The sequence below is a fragment of the Ambystoma mexicanum genome, chromosome 5q, assembly GCF_040938575.1.
Source record: "Ambystoma mexicanum isolate Mex_15411 chromosome 5q, UKY_AmexF1_1, whole genome shotgun sequence".
NCBI classification, from domain to species: Eukaryota; Metazoa; Chordata; class Amphibia; order Caudata; family Ambystomatidae; genus Ambystoma; species Ambystoma mexicanum.
In genome coordinates this window covers 397,450,324-397,476,754 of record NC_090933.1, presented here as the reverse complement: position 1 = coordinate 397,476,754, position 26,431 = coordinate 397,450,324, and the positions used below count along the sequence as shown (strand labels likewise).

The 26,431-nt window shown below is 48.9% G+C and overlaps 1 protein-coding gene across 5 annotated transcripts in view; it reads right to left on the bottom strand.

The window, feature by feature from the left end:
* GREB1L (GREB1 like retinoic acid receptor coactivator) overlaps window positions 1-26,431 on the bottom strand; it is a 1,340,557-nt gene that overhangs the window by 743,369 nt on the left and 570,757 nt on the right. The window lies entirely within an intron of this gene.

The following is a 26,431-nucleotide window of genomic DNA, read 5'->3' as shown; positions in this document are numbered from 1 at the left end:
GACTGAAGCGTTGGAAACTAGCAGACTGCCAGACAACACGCGAGGCGATAATTTGCCTACTTCTGAAGCCTGGGAAACCACCTGAGGAATGTGGATCAAATCACCCGCTGTCCCTCAACACAGACATGAAGATTTTTGCTAAAATACTGGCTACCCGGCTAAACCCTCTGATACCGTTCATGTTACATGAGGACCAAGCGGGATTCATGCAGGGCAGATCCAAGGCAACTAATATACAGAGGTGCTATAACATAATAACAAGAATTCTGAAAGATACCAAAGGGGCTGTGATTGCCCTAGATATGCAAAAAGCCTTTGACACTGTATTGGCCCTTCCTATTTAGAGTGCTGAGTAACTAGGTTTTTGGCCCAAATTTTATCAAATGGGTACGTGTCCTCTACACGCAATTATTTGCGAGGGTAAATATTAACGGGGTGTTATCGCCAATTCTGGACTTGGCGGGAGGGACGAGACAAGGTTGCCCTTTACCCCAATGCTGTTCGCGTTAGTGATAGAGACACTGGCTAACCTCTTAAAAGCATGGCACACGCGGGCGGGGATAACTGTAGCCGGGAAGGTGGAGTTGGTGACCCTTTACGCAGACGATATCATGCTATATGTGAGGGAACCGGAGAGGTATTTGCAGAGAATACTAGCAGTAGTACAAGAATTTGAGGAATATTCGGGCCTCAGCCTGAACATTAAGAAGTCTGAAATATTTCCTCTGACCAAAGCTACAAATGAGTCTATAAATTTACATGGACTTAAATGGGCCCCGCTACGGGTAAAATACTTGGGTGTACAAATAGTTCGCACACCACAGCTGGTGTGCTCCCTCAACTATGATGATTTGGTAGACAAGTTCTGCGCCAAGATCAACTGCTGGAATCAACTCCTGATCTCACTTATGGGTCGACTGGCCCTAGTCAAGATGATTATTCTGCCTAAGTTATTCTATTGGTTTAGCACAGTATCAGTGTGGCTGTGGAGACTTCTACTGTCTAAGGTACAGGGAGTATGCACAATGTTCATTTGGAAGGGGCGAGTGCGTGCGAGCTGGAAACGTCTAACAAGGCCATATGACCAAGGGGGGCTGGCGGCCCTCGACTTTGAACGCTACTTCCTGGCTGCGCAGGCTTATTTTGCGGTGTACTGGGTGCAGGGAGGACCTCCAGCACCTCATATGGCACTGGAATCACAAGGGAAAAACTCTGCTCATCTCCTACACAAGCTAGCCGAAGGGAAGTCGGGGAATGATAATCAAATGGACCCCGTCAGAGTCACGCACCGGGCGTAGACCAGGCTGGTTTGTCATTCTAGCAACAGTATAATGTATAACGTATAATTCAGACATGCCGGTCTGAGCCCGCCATACCTGCCCCCGACGATGGATGCAGACCTCGCTACACACTGGCAGGAGAGGGGCATACAACACTTTAAAGATGTATTCTGCAATGGCCAATTCACAACCTGGGACAATATTAAGACAATCATTGGGGATACCCCGTTACAGAAATTACAGTACCTCAGATTGCACTCGGCACTAAAGGATACGTGGATGGGTTTCCCCAGTGAACCACCCTCGCACCTGAGTTTGAGGTACGTACTATCTCCCAGTACGACGAAGAAGACAGCCTCAGCTTTGTACAAGCTCACACCGTCAACTAGAAAGTCACCAACACCAGACACTAAAGGGGAGTGGGAAAAGGACATGGGGATTACTCTTACAGACATGCACTGGGCGCAATTGTGCAGATTAAAAAAAACATATCTCCTGCAACTCCAGGTACTGACTAATCCATTTTAAGATTGTGATCAGAGTGCACCTCACCCCAGCCCGCCTTGAGGATGTACCCTGCAACAAGGGAAATGTCCTAGGTGCGGAAGCGAGGAAGCAGATCTACTCCATATGTTATGGTCTTGTGGAGCGCTTACAGAGTACTGGACAGGTGTATGCGGAGCACTGGACAAAATGTTAGACCGATCTGTAGAGTGGGAACCGAGAGTATGCCCATTAGGCTTTGTAGGTAAAATGAACCCAGTACGCTTCAGACTCCTAAACCTAGGCTTGCTCCTAGCCAAGCACCCCATACTTGTACGCTGGAAGAGCAGGGACCCCCCGCCCCTCCATGAAAGAGTGGGTGAGTGATATGACCTGGGCGAAAGATAATGAAGTCTATTCCAATCTACTGCCTCTGGTGAATTGACCAAAAGATATTTGGGGTGGATTCAGACAATACCTGCTTGATAAAAGGGAGAGGGAAGACAACCAAGTTGAAGTGCAATGATGTAAGTAATATAAACGCCTGTTTGACTGTGCAACTGGAACACTGTGTAATACAACTGAAAGTAATACAATGCGATGACTCTCTGCAAAGTTAAATAAAGTTTTTTTTAAAACAATAATACAGTCCTAGTAGAGTCTAGACAAATAAAAAAGCCTATACTAAAGGAAAACTATTGCCAAACCTAACAGCTATGTTACAGAATTGTGTGGGATATTGTTCACAAGAAAAAGAAAGAAGTACTAACAAAATGTTGAGTCAGGATGTAATGGCCCTGGTCTCCCTTCCCCACGTTTTTTAGCACGGGATAAGGCGGGACTCGAGCACAGCACACTCCTGAGCTTTTCCAGCACAAACTTACAGTTGCTTTCCTTAGTAGGAGGGCCTTCTGTGCCCAAGTTTCTTCTCATGCAAAGCCTCTTGCTTCAGAGGGCCTGATACGCTAAAACAAAAGTTCCTTCGATCAATCTTCCCGTCGGGTGATTACCCTTCACCCTTGGATCCCCCTCAGCCAGGCTCCGATCCTTTCTCTCAGTCGGGTTCAGACTAACCACTCACTGTGGACATCCTTCCGTCAGGTTCACACTTGTCATCACAATGTTCACAAGAAAGTTATTCTCGACCCCTCAGGTTCTTCCTCTACCAAGTCCGGGTTTCAGCCCTCAGTCAGGCTTTCTTTGAAGCCCCCATCAAGCTTTCTCTTAGCCCAGTCAGGCTTCACATAGTTCTATCACCACTTTGAATTTGCCAGCATCCTTCAGTCGGGTTCACATTTTCCCCAGTAACAGTTCGCTTTGCTTAGCTTTTCTCTTCTTGTATTATAGTCCTGAGTCCTAATGTCTTTTTAAACAATCGCACAATGTTCACATTAGGTCCCCCTCAGACCTCTGTAACGCTTTGCTGACTTTAAACAGACTTCCGATGGGCATTCGCGTCTCGCTGGGTTACTCTGTTGGCCTACAGCGAGCACAGGTTTCATATCATCACAGTTTGCACAGCGTTCCCCTCAGCCAGGCGCAAACGCCAATTCCACAACAATTAAACATCTGCCATGTGTCAAGGACTTTTGATTGTACAAGGGTTTTGGCTCAACCCTTGTATGACCAGCTTAACACCTTATACCAGCAATCCCTATGGCCTCTTGGTACTTGTAGTTTGTTGTACTCTCAACATTCAGCACAGTCTCTTTGTTCAGGAGAGAGGTACCAGTCAGAGACCCTCGACTGAGCGCTCACGTCGCGCAGGACCACTCTGACTCGGGTACCAAGTTTGTTCATAAAAGTTAATTTTTGTCCATTTATCTTCTTACTGTTGCCACTGCAACCTTGAGTCTAACAAGCCGGTTGACTATCGGGCTCTTCTGACTCACCGGCTGTGTTGTACTCGTTGGTGTTTCCTTTTGCCGCTGGAGTCAAGGACGTTACTTCAATGAAAACCATGTTTCCCTGCCCTGGCTATCAGTGCGCGAGGGTGCCATGTATCGCTGATATCCGTTGCACCACCTGCCAGCTGTGATTCCCTGTCTCATGCATCTTTTATCAAAGGATTCGCAGGTCTGGGTTGAAAGGGGCAAGGGCAACTCCTTCCTTGACGCCCTTTCTGGTCTCGCTGCCTTTTTCCTCCATTTGAACTGCTGTCCTGGAATGGCTACTTCCTCGTGCGTTCAGCCTTGCTCAGAGTGTGCTCCTGTGCTCTGCCTTTTATCCCTATGGGGAAGGGATAGGGTAGTCAGGTGTGTGCAATTAGCGGTAATTGCCCAATTCTGCCTGACCCTTGTGTTGGGACATGTCAGGTAAACGGCTCCGGTATTAGTCCGTTGTCGTTCACGCTGTGAGAAGAACAAGTTACTTACCAACTGTAACGTTCTTTCGACTGGATGTTCCTCCCAGGTATTCCTTATCTTATGATATTCGTATCTTGCCAGCTTCGGAAATAAAATTCTCGGCAGAGGGCGCTGTGCACGAGGTCGTACCGCGTCAACATCACCATCAGCATAAGTAGCTTGTGCCGTGCCCGTTGGCTTTGTATGGAGGTGGGAGTACTCATTTTGATCATGGACGGATGTAGTACCGCCTTAGAAAATGATCCTTCATGGGAAGAAGAGGCATCTAAGCAGTAATGCTTAATGAAGGTATGCATTGATGCCCATGTTGCGGCTGAACAAATATCCGCAACAGGGACTCGCCTCTTCAGAGCCGCGGAAGTAGCCATACCCCTTGAGGGATGGGCTCAAAGCCCATCCGGCAGGTCCTTTCCGGCCAATCTGGAGCACTCCACTATAGCCAAAATGATCCAGCGGGATATGGTCTGTTTTGTCACCGCTAATCCAAATTCATGGCCAGTATAACCCACAAAAAGTTGGTCATCCTGATGCAATTTTGACATTCTTGATATATAAAAACTCAGAGCCCTTTTTGGGTCCAGTCTATGAAACCTCTCCTCTTCTTGCCCAAATGAGGAGGAGGGTAGAACGATGGAAGTATGATTTTGTTGTGACAAGTGAAAGTCAGAAACTACTTTTGGTAGTTGCAACTCACTAACCTTGCGGGCTGAGGTTAAGGCCACAAGAAGGACCGCTTTTTATGTAAAACAGGGACGGGAATGCAGAGGCTCAAAAGGTATACAAGTTAGAAACTTAAGTACAAGATTTAAATCCCAAGTCGGGACATGGAAAGGAACTGGAGGGTACTCATTAGTGAGCCCTTTCAGGAATTGGATGATCAATGGAATTTTGAAGCAGGAAACCTCTTCCGAGGAGTGCTTGAAAATGGAAAGCGCTGCCAAATATCCTTTAATTGTTCCAATCTGAAGCCCCAGATTGGCGAAATGCAGCAGAAAAGAAAGCCCATGGCCCAACATCCATCAGCGCAGTCTGCGCCTGCTGGGCCTGCAAGACCATCAACGACGTAAATGCTGCATACCTTTGCAGGAAATGTCCAGCGACCCCTCTCCTAATCACCCTCTATTGCACCGCGCCAACATTAAATTTGAAAAACAAAATGTCGGGCGCGTCGCAGCGCGAAAGTGAGGCTGTGCTTCCCGAGCGTTGCTAAGCAACGGCATCCATTTTACAATCAGGCCTCCGCCGGCAGGCGGAAGAGACAGCGCTGAAGGCCAGCTAAAGGCCCCGTTTGCCTCCTGTTCACCGACGGGCGTTGCGGCTCGGGCCCCCAGCTTGACACTGTTAAGATACCTGTTCCCATTGACCCTACCTATCTGTATTCCCACTAATTCAGAACGATTTTCATGATACAACTTTCCAGCTCCGAGTCTTCACTGCCCTCACACCCTTTTCCGCCAAAAGAACTAAGTGCTGCATTAACTATATGCACGGGTCAGGATTGAAGCAGATATTGTCACTCTTAATCACTGCAGACGAGCTATTCTGCCACCCCTATGAGGTCTATTGTTGCTTTTTCACCAACTACAGTGCCATTTGACAATATATAGTAATACCATAAACATCGACAGTCTGAAATTTTCACCTACCCACCTTATACCCTCTGCACTGCCCACTGAATCAGCCAACCGGTCACTCTGTGCATACTTCATTGAACAATTAAATAGCCTATGTTACTTAGCTACTATTGCATTGTATTGATTAGCTCAATTCTTAATGCTCACTTTGTGCCCAATACTTTAATTAAATAGCCTATTTTTATCTAGTATCTACTGCACTGCATTGACTAACGAAATAGCCTACTTTTATCTAGTATCTAGTATCTATGGCACTGCATTGACTAACGAAATAGCATACTCTCCCCCAGATCGTACCGCATAGTATTGACTAGCACAATAATGGATTTGTGCTTTTTACACAAGTTGCATTACCCTACTGCTCTCTGTGTGTCCACTGCATTACCTTTTGAAATCGCCCATCTGCTTATTTTGTGCTAGCCATACCAACTATTGAACCAGCCTACGGTTTACACTGAAACAATCCAGTAGCCCTTACCAGCTTTAGTCCACTTCACATTAGCACCTAAACTTAATGCAGCCAATTATATCCACATAATGTTGGTCTTCCTGACCACCATCATGTTCCCTTTTTGCACAATACCCCACTCCATTCCATGCACAGTTGGACACTTCACCAAGATCAATGAAGGATTAGCCAAATTGGGATGTCAGCGCCACCACCCAATCCATTGTCCCATCCCTTTCCTCCCATCACTACCTCCATTCCCCTCGCAAACTGAAGCCTCAAACAAGTCCTATTCCAACGCCACGAACAAAGTAAACCCAACTATCCAGAGCCTCAGTCATAATTCCGCTAAACACCACCACTCAAACGATACAGGCGCCAAAACTACACCCATTCTGGGTAACGACAGGCTCAATAGGCTCAGGGCTAGAACTAGAACCACCCAACGAGTCACACTCCTATCAAACTAGACACTACCTCTAACTACTGCCAACATAAAGACAATTCCAAGAAAACCACAATACCCAAAACCAAGACCAAACTTAATACTCATACCCCCAAACAAGGCACCACGCTAGGCAAAACATCACTGAATACCACTCCCAAAATCACTCTCAAAGGCGCACTCATCAAGGCGTGTTCCCTCGGAGCTCATGCCATAGAAATACATGACCTCATTGTGGATCAAAAACCTGATATTCTGGTAGTCACTGAAACATGGCTACACCCCCCCTGCAGGCCCGGTCCTAGCTTTCACTATCCCCCCAGAATTCAATATCCTCAGAACAGACAGGACCAACACCCAAGGAGGAGGAGTCGCCTTAATAGCTAGAACCTCGTTGCAAATCGGAGCCTGCCCAATGGAACAAATCTCAGGCTACGAACTACTAGTTGAATTTACTTCCAACCCTAAAACTACAACAAACTTCCTAATAATGTACAGGTGACCAAATAAAAATACTCACCCTAACTTGGACATCCCCCTACTACTAACTCCCATTATCAAACCCAACACTAAATGCATCATTCTCTGCGATATGAACTTAGGCTTCAATGATCCCTTAGATCTTGAAGAATCAGCTTTTCACACAGCTATGTTAGACATGAACTTCGTGCCGCTGATTAATGAACCCACCCATTCCAAAGGAAGAACACTGGATTGGCTCCTCACATGTCACTATCGACTATCCTCCCGGTTAGGTGGTCAGACCACTCAATCATCAACTTTACACTGAACTACAGCAACACAGGCCACACTATCTCCAAAAAAGCTGACACCTTTGAAACTAGAAACATCCAAAAGCTCACAGCAGACAACCCCTCCCCTGTCCTAATTGAAGCCCTAGCTAACATGACGCCAAATGCCAACAACCCCACTTACCTAGCATAACGCTACCAGCAAAGCCTCACCCACACTATCGACCTACTTGCTCCCATCGTCACCAAAACTCGAAGGCCAGATAAACGATCCTGTTTCTGGTTCAATGAAGAACTAGTCACCCTTAGACACAAAAAAAGATTGTTCGAGCACCTCCATACGAAAACTAACACTCTTGAACCAGCTAAAGACTTTTTATGAAGCCAATAGAAAATACAAATCAGCCATAATCACCCAAAAAGCTAATGCCTTTAACCTACATATCACCAATGCCTCTGTTCTCTATCCTTAGAGAGCTAGAAAATCTGTGTCAAGTCAGTGCACCCACCATTGGCAGTAAAGCCTGGTGCACAACTATACAAGACGCCCTATTATCCAAAATCCTATTACTACAAAATAAAATCAACAGCAAAAAGACACTTCTAGCAGGAAAAACACCACCTACTATCACAGTTAACCCACCTAACACCACCCCCTGCACTCCGTTCCACTTCTCACCAGTATCAGAGAAAGAAGTGTTAGATACCATAGCGTAACTCAAAGCTTCCAACTGTAAAGAAGACCAATTCCCTTCACATCTAGTCAAACTCTGTGCCCCAAACCCTAACATCCATTATCACCAAATTTGTTAATGCCTCCTTTCAGACCAATACAGTCCCCACCAGCATCAAAAAAGCCTGTGTAAGCCCCCTCCTAAAAACACAACCCTAGATCCATCAATCCCCACTAATTACCGACCTATCACAACGGTACCGTTCCTTCTGAAAATAATAGATAAAATAGCGTACTCCCAAATACAAAACCGCCTAGAACAAAACCAACTACTGGGGGACCGACAGTCAGGATTCCAACCTAATCACAGTACCGAGACAGCCCTTCTCAACCTGAAAATCCAAACGGATGCCACCAGAGAAGTAGGCAAACTCTGCCTACTAATGCTACTGGACCTTTCGGCGGCTTTCAACTTGGTTGACCATGATAAACTCTGCAACACACTAGCCAATAACTTCAACTTCAATATGTCCAAGGACGGCACCTAATGGATCAAATCCTTCCTAGCAGACAGGACATCTAGGAGTATCCATTGACAAAGAATCAGCCGACCCCATACCAGTCCCCTTAGGCTTCCCGCAAGGTTCATGCCTATCCCCCACACTGTACAATGCCTACACAAAGTCGCTCTTTGCAGCCCTGGATTCTATGGGTGTCATCTACACCAACTTCGTAGATGACACCCAGATCCTTATCCCTCTAACAGGTAATCACGAGCAAGACTCACTACTCATCAACCAAATATACGCACTTCTACAAAACTGGATGGCGAATAATAGCCTTTGCCTCAATGATGACAAAACAGAGCTACTTAGGTTCATCCTCCAAAATGAACTCACTCCAGCCCACTTATAAATCATTTATCATTGATGGCACTTCAATCCCAGTACTCAAACAAGTCAAGGCACTGTGTCTACCTAGATGCTTCCTTAACCATGTCAAAGCAAGTAAACACACTGGCCTCCTCCACCGCCTACACATCCAAACTCATCTCCCTAAGCCATAGATTTCTCTCACCCAACAACTGTGTTACAATAGCTAGAGCACTTAGACTATCTAAGCTCGACTATTGTAACATCCTCTTCCTTGGCACCTCCAAAACCATCATAGCCAAACTTCAGCTTTTGCGGAATAAAGCCCTCGGAGCTGCCCTAGGCATAAAAATATCTGAACAAAATTCCAATATCAGAAGAGATAATCACTGGCTCCCTATACAAGCTAGGATACTATTCAAAACTAAGCATCACGCATAAATGCATTGCTAACAAAGCTTCCAAATACCTCATCAATACAGTCAATAAAAAAGCTCAGACCAGACTCCTCAGATCCAATAATAACTCTTGCCTCGATATCCCACAAAATAAAAGAGAGAAAGCGGGGGATAGCGGCTTCAAAGTCCTTGCGCCTAGACACTGGAACTCACTAGCCACCAACATCAAGACTTAAACTACCTTTCCACAATTAAACAAAAATCACTGAAAACCTCGTTATTCAACCAATACTAGATCAGCTTACCTCACCTCCCTGACTAGACCTCCATCATCCACCTGTATATCCACTGTAAATAAATAATAATACCACTGTTTTTATTGTATTCCTATGTTTTATTATAAAGATGTTATTAACCACTGTCTGTAACTACGCCGTGATACCTCCGGGTCTGGGCGTATAACAAATGTAATAAATAAATAAGTTTCTTAAGTCCAAGATGGGTCACAGACCTCCGTCCTTCTTTGGGATGTGAAAGTAAGGGGAGTACCAACCCTTGTTCCTCTCTGCTTCAGGTACATGTTCTATTGCACCTTTCTCTAGCAGGGTTAACATTTCCTGCACAAACGAGCAGATCTGGAATTTTGACATTGGCTCTGGTGGATGGTCCTGAGGCCTTTTTAGGAAGGGAAGGCAGTAACATTGAACTACTGTTTCCAGTGCCCAAGCATCTGAAGTAATGCCCCGCCATTTGTTCAGATGCTAAGAGATTCTGCCTCCCACGAGGGTCTTGTTTGGTAAGGTCTCACAGAGATTTGAAGGCAGCTGCAGGAGCGGCTGAAGGCAAAGATGCTGCTGCTGAGGCACATTTCGCACCTCTTCCTCGTCCACTATGAGGGACATTTCTTTTACCTTTCTGTGCGGCCTGTCCTCATCCAAATAAGGAGTAGTATCGAAAAGAACGACCTCTCCAGGAAGATGAGCCCGAATAAGGTTTTTGAGGCTGTCACATAGAGGCGCTAAGTGATTTAGCTGCCGCCTTGGAGGTCTGCCGTTTTTCTAAGCTCTCATCAGCTTTACTGCCGAACAGCCTCAAGCCGTCAAAAGACATGTTGAGTAGCCTGGCCTGCACGTCTGGTGCAAACCCCGACTTCCACAACCACGCAACTCTGCGCAGTACTGTGCTTGCAGCCACTGATCTGCTGATGCGGTCAACAATATCCAATCCAGATTGAAGACATTCCCCCATTGCCTCCTTCATCTTTCACAATATTCAGAAAGCCTTCCCTTTCTTCACCTTCTGGAATATTTTCAGCCGCCGCCGCCGCCTTTACGCAATCCCATAGGGTATGGGTAAAGCTGGCCAGGGTACAGGTAACATTTGCTGATTTAAGGGCCATTTTGCCCGAGGGAAATAACTTGCAGGCCCAAGCGTCCACCTTTTTATCCTCTCTATCTGGGGGGATAGATGGATAAGCTGACTGTCTCTTGGAGGTAGCAGCTTGAACCACTAGACTTTCTGGTGTAGGGTGTTTACTCAGAAAATCAGGGTCGCTGCCTGATGGCCTATATTTTTTTAGGAAAGTCATTATTGACTGCTGCAACAGAGTCAGGAATCCCCCAATTTGAAACCAATGTTCTTTGACGAGCACTATGAAAGGGAAGGACTGGGTCCTTTTGGAGGCCCTGGTCCAAGAGGTCAGTCATATCATCTTGTTCAAAGGTTGGTAAAGACCTGCTCCAACCCATAGATTCAACAACTCTGTTCATCAAGTTCCTGTACCCGGAATCTGCATGTCCTGCAGGATCGCATTCTCAAAGACCATCATTTGCTTATTGAATTCTTCCCATTTTCTTGGGGAATCCGACCTAGTCGGACATCTTACCAATTCAGTAGATGTGTCAGACGAAGAGGAGGGAGATCTGGGTCTCATCTTCATCTTCTTTGAAGAAGATGATTAAGAACGCCTCAATCTACTATGTGATCGGGATCTCTTGGCATGTTTGCGCCGATCCGAATCTCTCGATTCGACAGACTTTTTATGTTTTGAAGCGGCCTTCGAAGATGTCTTCTAAGAGGCCCTGGAAGCTTCCCGCCCCACCGCCAGTTTACCTTTTCTCTCAAGAAGAGCTTTCTCCATCATCGACTAACAGGAGCCACAGTCGCCGGTCCGAACCCAGGCACCAAAGACAAAGGTGGTGGGGGTCAGTGATTGACATTTTAGAACCACAGTCGACACATTTTTTTAACCCCATCTTCGTAGTCGAAGCGCACCGTTAACACGAGAGCGAACACAATCGGAAAAACGGAACTGAAGCCAATGGGCTTGGCACAAGCTACTTATACGGAAACAAGTTACTTAACTGTAACTGTTCTCCAGCATGGTTCTGGCATGGATTCACATGCTCATGAATATTCCCCGTCAGGCTGGGAATCCTCGGTATAGAAAAAATCAGTTTCAGTTTCGTTTCTGAACTGTCTTTCTACTAGTAACCAATCACTGGTCTCTGGGTCATACTGCCCCCAGCCAATGACTGCCCTCTACCTAAGCCCCTCCTCTGGCAGCCATCTTCAGATTTGGTAGCACGCAAAGTGGCAGTAGGACCAAGAGAAGAGCCGCAGAGGGGAAGGAGGGAGGGTTCACATTAGACTCCATGCCAGACCCATACTGGAGAACAAGAGTTACAGGCAAGCAACTTGTTCCTTCTCCAGCATGGGGTCTGCCATGAATTCACATGCTCATGAATATAAGAATGCATAGCAGTACACACATGCACAACCACAGGAGGTGGCAAGGATCAACATGAAGCATTTAATCAACTCAACATTAAGCAACTCTTACCTCCTCACCAGGCCCACCTTCAGGCGAACAAGTTGCGCAGCACTGCCTGGCCGACCCTGGACTCCTCCCTGGAATCCCGGTCAACGCAGTAGAATCTCGTGAAGGTGTGCGTCGACCTCCACGTAGCAGCCCTGCAGATGTCCAGCAGGGGGAGTACACCAGGACAAGAACACCGTGGTAGCAGCGATCGCTCTGGTCGAATGGGCTCTGACGGCCGGACAACGGTCTGTTTGCCAACCCGTGACAGTGCATGATGCAGCCGGAGAGCCATCTGGAAATGGAAGCCTTCGAGAGGGCCTTCCCTTGGTTCACAGGTCCAAAGTTCACAAACAGTTGTGATGTCTTCCGAAGGCTCTTCATGCGGTCCACATAGAACTTCAGCGCTCTAGCTACATCCAGCAAGTGCAAAGTCCTCTCAGCCGGCGACAAAGGTGACAGGAAGAAAACAGGTAACACCAAGGGCTCGTTGAGATGGAAGTCTGACGGCACCTTGGGCATAAAGGAGGGGTGCGTCCTCAGCACCACTCGTCTCGTGGAAAGTCAGGTATGGAGGTTTGCAGGAGAGGGCCTGGATCTCTCCCACTCGTCGTGCGGAGGTGATGGCCACAAGAAATGCTGTCTTCCACGACAGGAACTTCAACAGTGCCGAATGCAGCGGCTCGTAGGGTGGCCCCCATGAGCCTGGTCAGCCCCACTTTGAGCGCCCACGCCGGGGCCGGAGCCTTCACCGGCAGGAACGATCAGAACAGTCCTTTCATGAACTCCTTCACCAGGCAATAGGACCATAGCAATGAGCATCCCGGAGTTCTGGTGTAGCGGGAGATAACCGCCAGATGGATCTTGATGGAGGCATGAGCCATCTCCGCCTTGGCCAGCGATAGCAAGTATGGCAGCACTTGAGGGGCCATAATCCGCAGAGGGTTCATCTTCTGTGCACGGCACCAGATAGAGAACCTCTTCCATTTGTGTCCATAGCACTTGAGAGTCGAGGATGCCTGGCCTTTGCAAGCACCTCCTTCCAGTCCGCCGGGATATCGTACCGTCCCAACTCTAGTGCTGCAGGAGCCAGGCCTGCAGGTTCAGTGACCCCGGGTCGAGGTGGAGGTTGGCGCCTCCGTCTCTGGCGAGAAGATCCGCGTCCGTCGGCGGTTTGGCTGGGGGGGGGGGGGGGGGAGGACGCTGACATGTCCAGAAAGTCCAGGAACCAAATCTGCCTCGGCCACACTGGTGCGATGAGGATCATCCTGCACCAGGACCGTCTGAGCTGACTGATGAGTCGAAGCAGCAATGGCAACGGCGGGAACGCATACAGGAATAGGCCGTCCCAGGGGAATGAGAAGGCATCGCCCATGCTCCACGGCTGGGGAAACCTGCTGGCGAACCTCCGGCACTTGGCGTTCGTCGCCGTCGCGAATAGGTCGATCTGGGGATTGCCCCATCGTCGAAATAGGAGTTCCACTTGATCCTGCCGCAGCTCCCACTCGTGGCACAAGCGCAGCTCCCTGCTGAGTGAGTCGGCGACGGTGTTCTTTATTCCTGCCAGATGCAAGAGCACCAGAAACATCCCCTGGGCGACGGCCCAGTGCCACAGATCCTGCGCTTCCTTGGATAGGGCTGGGGATCTGGTGCCCCCTGCTTCCGTATGTAAAACATCGTGGTGGTGGTGTCGGTGAAGATCCTTATCATCACCTTGACCTTGGAGGGACGGAAGGAACAATCTGAGGGCCCAGCACACGGCTCGGAGCTCCAGGACATTGATGTGCAGGGACCTTTCCTCCGGGAGCCAAAGGCCTCTTGCGTGGAGATCTCCGGTGTGCGCTCCCCATCCCTCCAGGGAAGCGTCCGTCGTCACCGTTTCCTGATGTGCCGGGATCTGGAAGACCATGCCCGCCACAGATGCGCGCGGGTGCCCCACCACCAGATCGCTTTGCGGAAAGTCTCGTTGAGTGAGATCCTGTCCTCTAAACTGCCCGCCGCTTGCATCCAACGGGCGTCGAGGAACTCCTGCAGAGGTAGATGCACGATGACATCATGCTGAGTAGGGACTTGATGGACCTCACTCTGGCCACCTCCATGGTCCACAGCCGTTGCACCTTGCCCAGGATGGCCTTCGTCCTTTCCTCCAATGGGGAGGCCAATCGCGCCACTGTGTCGAGTCTAGCTCCCAGGAACAGGGCGACTTGCGATGGTACCAAGTGGGATTTCGCAAAGTTGATAGAGAATCCCAGATCCGTGAGCAGTTGGACGGTCTTTGCTGTGTGATCGACGGCGAGTTCCTTTGACTTTGCTCAGATGAGCCAGTCATCCAGGTAGGGGTAGACATGAATCCCCTGCAGTGCCGCCCCTGGACCACAAATCGTAGTATTTTGCAATTTCCCTTTAGAATGGGGATGTGGAAGTAGGCATCCTCCAAGTCCAGCGACGATAGGAAATCGCCTCCCTCCAGCTGTCCCAGCACGTGTTGGAGGGTGACCATCTGGAATTTCTGAGTCTTGATGTACTTATTTAGACGACGAAGACCCAGGATGGGTCGCCAACCGCCGGTCTTCTTCCGGACGAGGAAGTACCGCGGGTACACTCCGGAGCCCCGGAGCCTTTTTGGGACGAGTTCTATGGCTCCCTTCCTTAGCATCGCTCGTACCTCCAGAAGAAGTTGAGAGATGTTGTTTTCCTTCCTGGCTACGGGTGGTATACGGGGACACCTTCTCTGAAATTCCAGGGAGTGGCCGCGGGCCAGGGCATCTAGCACCCAACGGTCGGTGGAGATGGACTCCCACACGCTGACGAATTTTGCCAGGCGGCCTCCCACCGGGGTGCTTGGGTGGGTGCCCGACACCACGGCCGGTTCAGTCCTGCTTGGCTGTGGCCTTGCCGACGACGAGATCCTCCTGTCTTGCCGCGTCCTCTGTAGGCTTCCAGCGACGAGGAGCGGGCCACTTGGCGGTACAACGAGGAACCGCCGCCGAATCCTTTGGAGGCACCTTGCTTGCCTCCGGAGTTCCGAAAGGACGGCTGTCGTTGTTGAACACCCAAGGCCCGAGCCGTCTGTGTGCGCCTTGATGGCCTGCAGTGACTCTTCCACTGTCTTGCCGAACAGGTTGTTCCCGTCGAAGGGCATGTCCAGAACCCTGGCGGAAGTGGTTGCCTTGAGCCAGCCGCGTCGAAGGCAAACGCTGTTGCCCATCTGGCGAAAGCCGGTGTCAGCGATGTCCATGGCTACCGTAATGGCATGGTCCGAAGCCACCTCGCCTTCCTGTAGGATTTCCAGGGCCTCAGCCCTCTCGTCGTCCTGGGGGGGAAGTTGAGCAGGCGAGCAATCTTAAACCACAGCTCCCTGTCGTAGCGAGCCACAATCGTCAGGGCGTTGGCCGCTTTAATAGTTGTCGCCGCCGACGAGATTACCAGTCGCCCCATGGCGTCCAGTTTCTTCCCCTCGCCGTCCGGCAGGGGAAGTTGAAGCAGTCACCCCCGCCGCTTTCTTCTTTGCCGTCGTGGAGACGACCGAATCCGGGGACGGCTGTGCCCTAAGGCACATAGGTGCGGAGTCCGGGACCCGTTACTTCTTCTCGTACCGGTCCCTCTTAGCAGGAGCCGTGGACGGGTTCTTCAGGAGCAACAGCCCCTCGTCCCAGATGTCGTCCAGTAATGGAACTGAAAGGACAGTCTTCCTCTTGGCCTCCCGCCGTTGGTAGAGGGAAACCTTCCTTCTGCTCTTTGGGGCAGAGCTGGAAGAGCTCAGATGCCCTGGCGATCATGGCGTGGAAAGAGCCAATTTCGTCGGGAGGGCAGGCCCGAGCGGGTGGTGATGGAAGGTGATGGAAGGTCCATTCCGTCGTCACCACCGTCATCATCCGTCCCCGTCGTCGCCATCTCCGTTCCCATCTCAACCCTCGAAAGAGGGGAAGGAGGTGAAAGCTGTGAAGGCTGGAAAGGAGGAGGGGGATGAGTTCTCCTCTGCTTGCTCGGCAGGCTTCCCGATGGTCCAGGCTCCGCTGGATCATCCGCTGGGGGTAAGGGCCACCTTGTCCTTATCTCCGTACACAAGGCCTGAATATCCATCAAGATTGCTCCTGAGTTGTCTTGTGGCATAGGCACCGGTTGCGACGGGAGCGACGGTTGGGGAGTAGGATCCTCCGTCCACTCCACGGGCCACGGTTCCTCATTGGCACCGCCATTGCTTTCTTAGTCCGCCTCGTCGGGATCCCTCCCGTAGGACCGGACCTGCTCAAACTTCTTTTTCAGGATCTTTGCAACGCCAGCCAGCTCTTCTTCAGAGGAGGTATCTCCGTCTGTAATGGCCACCGCCCCCCCCAGCCCCCTCTTTCTCCACCTGGGGTTTCACAGGGATCTTATCGATGGGCTGAAAAGAGGATTCCTTCCGCGGTGGCAGTGAAGCTCTAGGCCCAGAGGTCATCTCCACTGGGGTAGCCTCCGCAGGCTTCACCAGGGCAGCCATGACTCCCTCAATCGAGGCCTTAGCCGGGTGAATCAGGGCCTTCGCGACTTTGGGCGCGCCTGAGGCCTTCACCTTGGGGGGAGGGTCACCGCCTCGCTCCCCCTCGGCTGTCTCCATCGGGATCGACCGGGACTTCTCCCGAAGCTTACCCGGGTTCTCCGATTTCCTCTTCCCCGAGCCAGAGCGTTGGCTCATGGTTGATGGCATCGGTGATAATGCGCCCTAGCTGGCAGCCGAGGAACCCGACCAATCAGTGCTCCCGGTGCCCACGGACTCACAGTGCTTTGCCTTTTGTTGGGCCCCCGTTGCCGGAGTGCCCTCAAAGGTCTTAGAAGACCACTCGGACTTCTTCTTCTTCTTCTTCTTCTTCTTCTTCTCACCTGCTGCTGGGCTCTTGCCTTCCAGCCAATTGGCGAGTCGAGTACGACAGTCCCTCATTGTCTGTTCGGACATGTTCATACAAATCGCACAGTCCTTTTCCACGTGCGATTTGTCGCTGTGAAGGCAGTAGAGGCACCGAGAGTGCTCATCCTCCTTAAAGACGTACTGTAGCCCACATCCAGGGCAGCTCCTGAACAGCTTGGGTCCAACAGACGTCATGCTTCCTTTGTCCTGGGCCATTACCACGCGGGGTAGGCCTCAAAGATCTTCTGGAATCCTCAGAGAAGTGGAACCTTGATGAAAAGATGTCGTTGTGAGGCGTAGAAAGTTCCGAACACAGGTCCCTGTTGATCGGAAGTAGAATTGGTGGAGCTTGAGGCTCGATTGACCGAAAATATAAGAGTAAACGCTTAGAAAAAACACAAAACGCAGTAAAAGCTCGAGAGCTTAAGCACGAGGACTCCCAACACTTGAATGTGCGATAAAAATCTGAAGATGGCTGCCAGAGGAGGGGCTTGGGTAGAGGGCAGTCATTGGCTGAGGGCAGTATGACCCAGAGACCAGTGATTGGTCACTAGTAGAAAGACAGTTCAGAAAAGAAACAAACTGATTTTTTCTTTACCGAGGATTCCCAGCCTGACGACGGGGAATATTCATGAGCATGTGAATCCATGCCAGACTCCATGCCAGACCCCATTCTGGAGAATGATGGTGACGTTGACGCGGTACGAAGACCGTCGAGGAACATCGATGCCACGACCTCGTGCACAGCGCCCTCTGTCGAGAATTGTTTTTCCGAAGCAGCAAAGCTGGCGAGATATACGAATATCTTAGGATGAGGAATATGTGGGAAGACACAATCCTTTCGAAAGTGTTTGTACTGGAAATGGGGGGGGGTAGAGTTTCTAAGTATCTTGCTGGGCAGGATGGGTAAAAATTGTCCTAAGGAAGGGGATACTGCGTCTTACCATTCAGTGTCCCCACTTCCACTCCCCGAGGACCCCACATCCAGGTGATCCTCCCTCACTAGTCCACCCCAGGAACTGGATCAAATAGCGATGGCTGTGTCCTGGCCATCTGGATGACAGATCCCCAGGGACTAGCAAGTACGACACCTTCAGGTTTCTCACAGGACCTTGAATTGAATATATTGATTGATATTTTATTTCTATTGTGCTTGTACACAAGTGTTTCAGAGCTCGACAAGGCAAGGGAGGGGAACAGGGAGAACAAACCAGCGATCTTACTAGGCCCAGTGACATTGAAAAAGCACAAGTGCATGGGAAGGGGGGGGTGCATGGAAGGGGGGAGAGGTGGAAAGTGCGAAGCAGAGGAGAAACACATAAATAACAATAAATAAATAATAAAGGCAACAAACAGGGGTAATGCAGCCAGCAACTTGCAAGTGCTAGGTTTAAGGCAGCAGACAGGGTAGGTCTGATAAGTGCAGGAAGAAAAAGGGGGGGCTGTATGGGTACAGACCCCAGTGCAAGGGGTGGCCGGAGGCAGTGCGGGAGGGTGGCAGGATGAGCAGGTTCCTGGGCCCAAAAGACAGAGGGTGGCCAGGTGCACGGTGTCAAGAGAGAACAGATCAGCAGGGGAGAGGGGGAGCGAAGGCAGAAGAAAAGAGGAAGGTCTTGAGGTGCTTCCGGAACCGGAGATGGTTCTCCTCAAGTTTTAGAGTGGCAGGGAGGCTGTTCCAGAGGGAGGCACCAGCCGAAGACAGAGATCTACCCCCAGCTCGTTTCTAAGAAAAACGACTGACCCCGAGTGAGTTGGAGGTAGAGGAGCGAAGAGCTCGAGCGGGAAGGTATTTGCGGAGGGAGAGCTGAAGGTATTTTGGGCCCAGGCCCCAGAAAGCCTTGTGGACAATGCAGAGGGTTTTGAATTTAATCCTTGCATCCACTGGGAGCCAGTGGAGATATTTCAGAGCTGGAGAGATAAGATCCCAGGGCTTGAGGCCAAGGACAAGTCTCGCAGTCCTGTTCCGGATTGGTTGCAGAGGGCGGAGAGTAGAGGCAGGTAGATTTAGAAAGAGGCTGTTACAATAGTCCAAGCTAGAGAACCAGAGCTTGAGATACCATGAGTTTCTGGGGGGAGGAGAGGAAAGGCAGAGTACCTCTGAGGAGGTGCAGTCTTGACTTTTTAGAGACTTCAGAGATGTGGGAGGAGAAGGAAAGTGTGGAGTCAAAGATGACTCTGAGGTTCTTAGCCTCGCAGGTGGGGGTAGGAGGAGGGCCAAGTGTGGCCGGCCAGAGAGTGAGGGGAAAGGATGATGAAGGTGTGCCGATGAGGAGGATCTCTGTCTTGCTGGCATTCAGACAAAGATCATTGGCGGCACACCAATCTTGAATGGCAGTTAGGCAATCAGAGATGGGAGAGGAGATGGCAGCTTGAAAATGAGTTGAGTGTCGTCAGCGTAGCACTGGAAATTTGAGCAGAAAATGGCAATACAGTGGGCGAGAGTTGCCAGGTATTGGTTGAAAAGCCAGGGCGAGAGGTTAGACCCCTGGGGAACACCACAGTAGAAAGGAAGATGGATGAAAGGAAGGACCCAAGTTGGACCTAGGAGGGTCGATCTGAGAGGAAAGAGGTCAGCCAGGCCAGAGCCTGATCAGTGATACCCAGGTTTTCACAGAGACGTTTGAGCAGGATGGTATGGTTGACCGTGTTGAAGGCAGAAGAGAGATCGAGGAGGATGTGGACAGATGGAATATTAGAGTCAAGGTTGGTGAGCAGATCTTCACGGATGTTTAGAACAGTTTCCATGCTTCTGGCAGCTCTGAAGCCAGACTGGTGGTCATGGAGACAGCCAACTGAATTGGAATGAAGGTTAAGCTGAGAGATGGCCAACTTTTCCAGGAGTTTGCCAAGAAAGGGAGTAATGGAAATTGGGTGATAGTTAGCTGGACAAGAAGGATCAGCTGTGGGTTTCTTGAGAAGAGGATGCACAAAGGAGTGCTTCAGAGGGGAGGGGAAGGATCCAGAGGCAAAGGAGTGGCTGCAAAAATCAGCAAGGGCCGGAGCGAGGGTGTCAATGTGGTCCTTGATAGTTTTAGAGGAACAGGGATGAACCTGTTTTGAAGAGGCTTTCATAGATCGGCTTTGTCTAGCAACCTCGTCAGGGGTGAAAAGAGGAAAGGACGAGAAGTATGGTGGGAGGGTGGCTAAAGGAGGGTCAGCAAGCACAAATGGAGAGGGAAGAGGAGGAGTGTGGGTGGAGAGGGTGGACAGGATGTCCTGGGTTTTTGAAATGAAGTGAGAGGCAAGGGCATTGCAAAGAGCCTGGGAGGCAACAGGAGGGGTAGAGACTGTAGCAGGGTTGGCCAGCTCCTTGCTTATTTTAAAGATTTCGGCCGAGTTGTTAGATGCCGCAGAGACATGAGCTTGAATGTGGACTCTCTTCTTGGTGAGGACAGAGAGTCGGCATTGCCTTTGTAGCAGGCGACAGGCCAGTTTGTCAGAGGATGAACAGGAAGTCCTCCATTTCCTCTCAGCTGCCCTACACTTACGTTTAAGTATAGCTAGGTCAGAGTCATACCAGGAATTGCACTTGGCTTTGGACTTCAAACGGATCCTCATGACAGGGGCAAGAGCATCAAGCGTATCAGAAATTGAAGAGTAGAGCAGAGACAGGGCTGTATCAGGATGAGAGACAGCCAAAGGTGGAGGGGGGGAGAGAAAGTGGCAGCAAAATCCTCAACTGACACACGCTTCATGGGCCGGATGTCCGAGAAGGTCGGTGGCAGTGTTGGGGTAGGCTTGGCTTGGGGGTAAGAGAGGGAGAGATGAGATGTGAGGAGGGAGTGATCGCTCCAGGAGAGAGGGGTGGTCAGAGGGATGGAGAGGGGGAGGTCAGAGGAGATCAAGACATCGAGTGTGTGTCCTGCAGAGTGAGTCGGGCCAGAGGGGAGGATGGACAGGGAGAGGGAGTCGCAGAGGTCACGGAAGAGTACAGGAGGAGGAGCAAGGAGAGTCTAAATGTATATTTAGGTCACCGAGGAGGAGGAGTTGAGTGGTAGAGGCCAGAAGGGAGGAGGAGAGGTCTGCCCACCAAGAGAGAAATGAGGTGATTTGACCAGGAGAAAGAATCCTGCGTAGAGGTGAGCCTCTGACACGAAGACGTCCTGGAGGGGTGGAGGCAGACCGCGCAGCCAGAGGTAGCGTGGAAAGAGAGCTGAACACAAGGGAGATGCCAGAAGGCTTGCATCCCGAGACGCAACAAAGCCGAAGCACAGGATGAGATGCTGGGACGCGACCACACCACAGCCGTGGTGGGCCTGGGCCTGTTAACCAACCGCCAGACCAAACCGCAGCGGAAAGATCAGATCACCGACCTCTGCATGAGAAGTGTGACGACTGCCAAGCCGGGCAGAGAAAGGGAAGCAAACGTTCCTGGGAGAATAACACCAGGGAAATGGGGCGAGCACTTGTTTCCCAGCGTGCCAGAGAAGTCAAGAGGGTTACGGGAGACATGCAAACCTGAACGCTGGATTCGGGCAGATGCCCAATTGAGGTTCCCCTGAATTAAGCATATCAGAGGGCCAGAGGGCTATGGAGAGTTCTAGAACACCAAGTGACATTCATATACAAGGCTGGGGAAGCCCAAAGTTTTACGGGAGCCCAAGATACCCAAACGCTGGACACGTGCCCACTCAAGACCATGTTGAATTAAGCATATCAAAGGGCCAGCTGGCTATGGGGAGCTGTAGAAATACAAATGGTTGTGATCATGATTGGGAACAGAGAGAGCCTGCAGGGTTCCATTGTTCAAACCCAAAACAAGAACACTATCAAATACAAGGTCAAAAGTGGTGCAATTACAAATAAAATCTGTGTTCTCTTTAAATAACAACAGTATTAGAGGTGTGTGAAGACTTAAGACTTGTCATTCAGAACCCAACAAGAGGCTGGAGAATTTTATTATGAAAAACGTATGAACTTTGATCAACTGATGAACCTTATTTGGAAGGAAACCCAGGTAGTTTGGCCAAGCAAAGCCTGAGTGGAGAGGCTACTGCTCTTGTCTATTTTGTGTTTCCTCTAAGTGATAGGGAAAGATGACACGTATGTTTTTGGACTGATGACCATTTTATTTTGGACGTTTGACAAGCATCCTTAGATCAGTTTGTTAGGTAGGGAATTGCCCTCATAGCATTAGGGTTATGCATAGGTATTTTTTGTATTATTTAAATAAAATATCTTTAATCATGCTAAGTCCAAGTCTGTCTCCTCCTGGGGCGCCACAACATGCATATCGTTCATCAAGACAAACTAACATCTCAGCCAATTAGCTGTTATTCACAATACAATGCAACAGTTGGTCGGACTATTTGAATAAGGCGCACACTAATGTCAAGCAATTTCACTCTGAAGTATGACGCATATGGACAACTAAGACAGTACTCTGCAAGGTGTACCTTGCAGGTAGAGGGTGCGCTGAATCCTAGCTAGAATAAAATAAGTTCTGGTATGAACCGCAAGAGATGTTAATGAAACACCTTGTTGGAAAAATCCTCAGGAGTGGCATGATATAGCACAGCATAAGCATGTGAATACCTAAAAGACCCCATGCTGGAGAATAAGAGGTGCGAAAGGTCTCAAGACAACAAAGTGTGCCAAGGAATATATCACCATGGACCCAAGGGAACAGTGCTGGACGGGGGAGTGGGGCATGTAATTCCTCTGCAAGTTGGGGCTGCAGATTTGGGAGGAGAGCGGGTACTACAAGGGGAGAGTGGGATTCAACTTGAAAAAATAAATTAATGAAAAGCGTAAGCAAGAGGATGTTTAAGGTCTCCAGGATAACCGTAACTATTGAGTTACCAATATGCAATGGAAAATTAGCCTAGTAGTGAAGGGGGTGGAGTGAATGGGGAAGGTTATGAAGGATGTTGTACAGTCAAAATTAAATCTGCCAGGTTTTGGGGAGAAGATTACGATTATTATCTGGAATGTCAGGGGTACCAAAGAAGCAAGGATCAATGTGGCCCTACTACAAGAGACACATCTAACAGTAAAACCAGGTAAATGGACTCCTTTAACTAGGGCGATAGAAGAGTGATAATAATCATTAATTAATCACTCTTCTGTGAAAGATGATGGGTTTACTAATAAGGTTGATATAGTATTGGCAGTTAAAGGTTTATCAGATGTACAAAGTGTCTTCATTGTGAATGTATATGATCCCAATACAGCCAGACAATCCTTCCACAAACACATTTCATGAATGTAATCTGGTATTGGGCACTACCTTAATTATAGTTGGAGCCTTTAAGGTGACATTTGGTAAACAACTGGAAAAAATCTTCATAGCAAAACCGCCAAGGTTAACACAACTGTGCAATTTTCGAGTGTGGAAGAAATTGAGAGCATACAAAAGAATTTTGAACATTAGCAAGAAAACAGACAGTTCATTACAATGCAATGTGATAAGAAAACCAGCAGCATGTCCCCTTCTAAACTTCAGGCAGCAACCCACCCAACCCTCTAAACACTCAGACACAGCCTTTTATAGAGCAATACATGCGGAGCAAAATAAAAACTTTACATAGAAGAGGAGTTCATATGGCCTTGGGCAATCCAGGGAAGGCCCCTTTCACCTCTGCCGCAGCAAGTCCACCAAGTCCTTCTTCAGTTTTCTCATTAGTCGGTCAGTGCACTCTGACATACCTGGTGTACCTAATCATGTGACAAGCAAACTTCTTGAAGTGCCCAGACTCAAACCATGGGGCTACCTGCCGCCTTCTTCCTATCCTGGACAGTCAGTAGTCACTATCCAACATTCTGTGTTCAATCTCTTGTTGGAGACCCATCCCCATTCCTCATGATACCTCCCAGCACCCAGACCCTACTGCAATATTCAGTTCATTGTCCCAGCAGACTAATGGCACTCAGCTTCACAGTAGCATACCAACAGTCCTAAGGGAGGTGATCTCCTAGTACATCAGTAGAATACCGGAACCTGAAAGAAGCACCAAGCGTTAGGGTGCAATTACACCTCTACAATGGCTTCATAGTTGTTGGAGAACCATGAACCTGGATGCAAAACAATATACTTACTGGTCAGTTGTGCAGGCTAGAAGACACACATCAACAGAATATTGGTGAGTGAAGCACTCTAAGGGAGAGCGGTTGAATGGTAAATATGGGAGAGAAAGCTAATGAACCAAATCACCAGTGATAACCTGGAGGTCAGTGGTAAAGCAGAGGCCCCAACGGGTCCGGTTACCAAGAAGGCATTAGTAGACACCATAGATCAGTACTTGGAGCAATACTGGGTAGGAGAGGTTTCAAACAAGGGAACATGCGATGCATGCAAGGCATACTTCTGAGCGATATGCATGTCAAGTAGGAGTGTTAAAAACCATTCATAGTGAATTGGAAAACAACAAAATACATCTGAATGAGTTTGAATAAAAAGATATGCTGAAACGATGAACTGGGTACAGTGGGCAGAAATAAAAAAAAGGAAAGATGCCCAACAAAATTGCGGCCAGAGAAATGTACCTTACGGCCAGGAATAAGTTGGCAGGACATTAGTGGGACGAAGCGTGACAAGGCCGACGACTTTAATGGCTTTATCAGAATCAAAGTCATAATGTATGTACATACAAAATGAATTAGGGATAACAGTCCAGACCCCAGAAGGTATTGTTGATCCAGTTAGACCATTCTTTTCATTCGATTTATTTATTTATTTGCATTTTTAAAGCGCTCACACAGCCCGGGGCATCGAGACGCTGTTAAAGGAATATGTCTTTGTTGCGTCTTTTTAACACGCTTAATACCCAGAGGTTTCTAAGCGCGGACCCGGGGATCGAACCTGTGGTGCTTCGTGTCATCTTGTTTCCAAGGCGAGCACGTTGCTGCTGAGCTATCCTCCCAGGATTCCATTTAAAGCTTTCTTTCCAGATTATACTGATAGAGGATGAGGTGGTTTACCAAGACAAAAAGGAAGAGCAAGAGGACTGCTGAGGAGCAGCATTAAGATGGGACGAACACATTCTGCTGGAGGAGGTCAAGTGGGTGATAAAAGATCTGCATGAGGGAAAGCCCCCCTAATCCGGATGGGCTAGGTATACATTTTTATGAAACATTTGCATATACGCCACAGCCAAAGTTAACTGAAACGTCTGATCCCTCTCACAGACGCTTCAAGGAGCCCAATATAATTTCTAAAAGCCAACATGGACCCGAACAGGGGTCCTTCGTTAGATCTTTAGTCCCTCTTCACAGTGATGCCAAAAGCCTCGCAAAGGTTGTTGCTAACCGACTACAACCACAATCTACTGCATTAATCCACCCATAGAATAGGGCATTATCCCTGGTCACACGACAGCCTCAAATGTTAGTGGACTGTTGAATATCATGAAGTGGCTACAGCAACCAAATGAGGTGCCACTGTAATGCGCCTAACTTAGGTGACCATCATGGATGAGACTTAGAGAATATAGGCACCAATTGATGGGGCTTCAGGCTAGAGTGAAGGTAAACAGGGGCCATCTCCACAGTTTGCATTAAGAGGAGATATGAGGCAAGGCCGTTTCCACTCTCCTCTACACTTGCTATCGCGATGGAGCCACTCGCGACTTTGTTGAGGCAAGAGATGGAGAGCAAGGGGATTCAAGTTAATGGGGAAGAGTCGATGGTCCCCATTCATGCTGATGGTATACAGCCATATATTATTTACAGAATTGGCTAAAGCCTTTGGTGCTGTGGACCACTTTGGGAAGATCGAAGGTCTCAAAATCAACAGGGCCAAAATCACAATAAGGATAAAGTGTGTATTCTATAATCATAATCATTCCAGATGGCGACAGAAGCTATAAAATATCTAGGAATCAGGGTGCATAGGTCGATACATGATACACTTATGGTAAATACAGTTAAGGCCTACAGAGGTTAGAATACTAAGCCACCAAATGGACAGAGTAACAGATTGCCTTGGAGGGCAGGATAGCGCACATAAATATAATTCTTCCCAAACTGCTGTATAGATTAATAAATATTCCGTATTGGCCTATGCCAGACTTAAAAACGTGATCCTCTGTTCGGTAAGCTTATATGGGCAGCAAAATCTCCCAGGATTATGTTAAAATTGCTCAATATGACCTATAGCAATCGTAGGCTTCAGGTCCCAGATTTATGTACAGATTATATGGCAGCACAAAGTAAATATGTACCAGGGGGCTAGAATAAAATAGAAAGGTAGGGTAAAAAGTCCAATGCCATGATAGGGTGCCTGCTGTGTAATGCCTGAAGGCTAAACATTTGCACCACGCCCTGGGATTTTTCCCTGCGTATATGGCAAGCACTGGTGCACAGGATTTCATGATCGCAACCATACTATGGACACTGCCCATACCAGAGATCAAACTATTGGGGACTGTGCGGCTGGG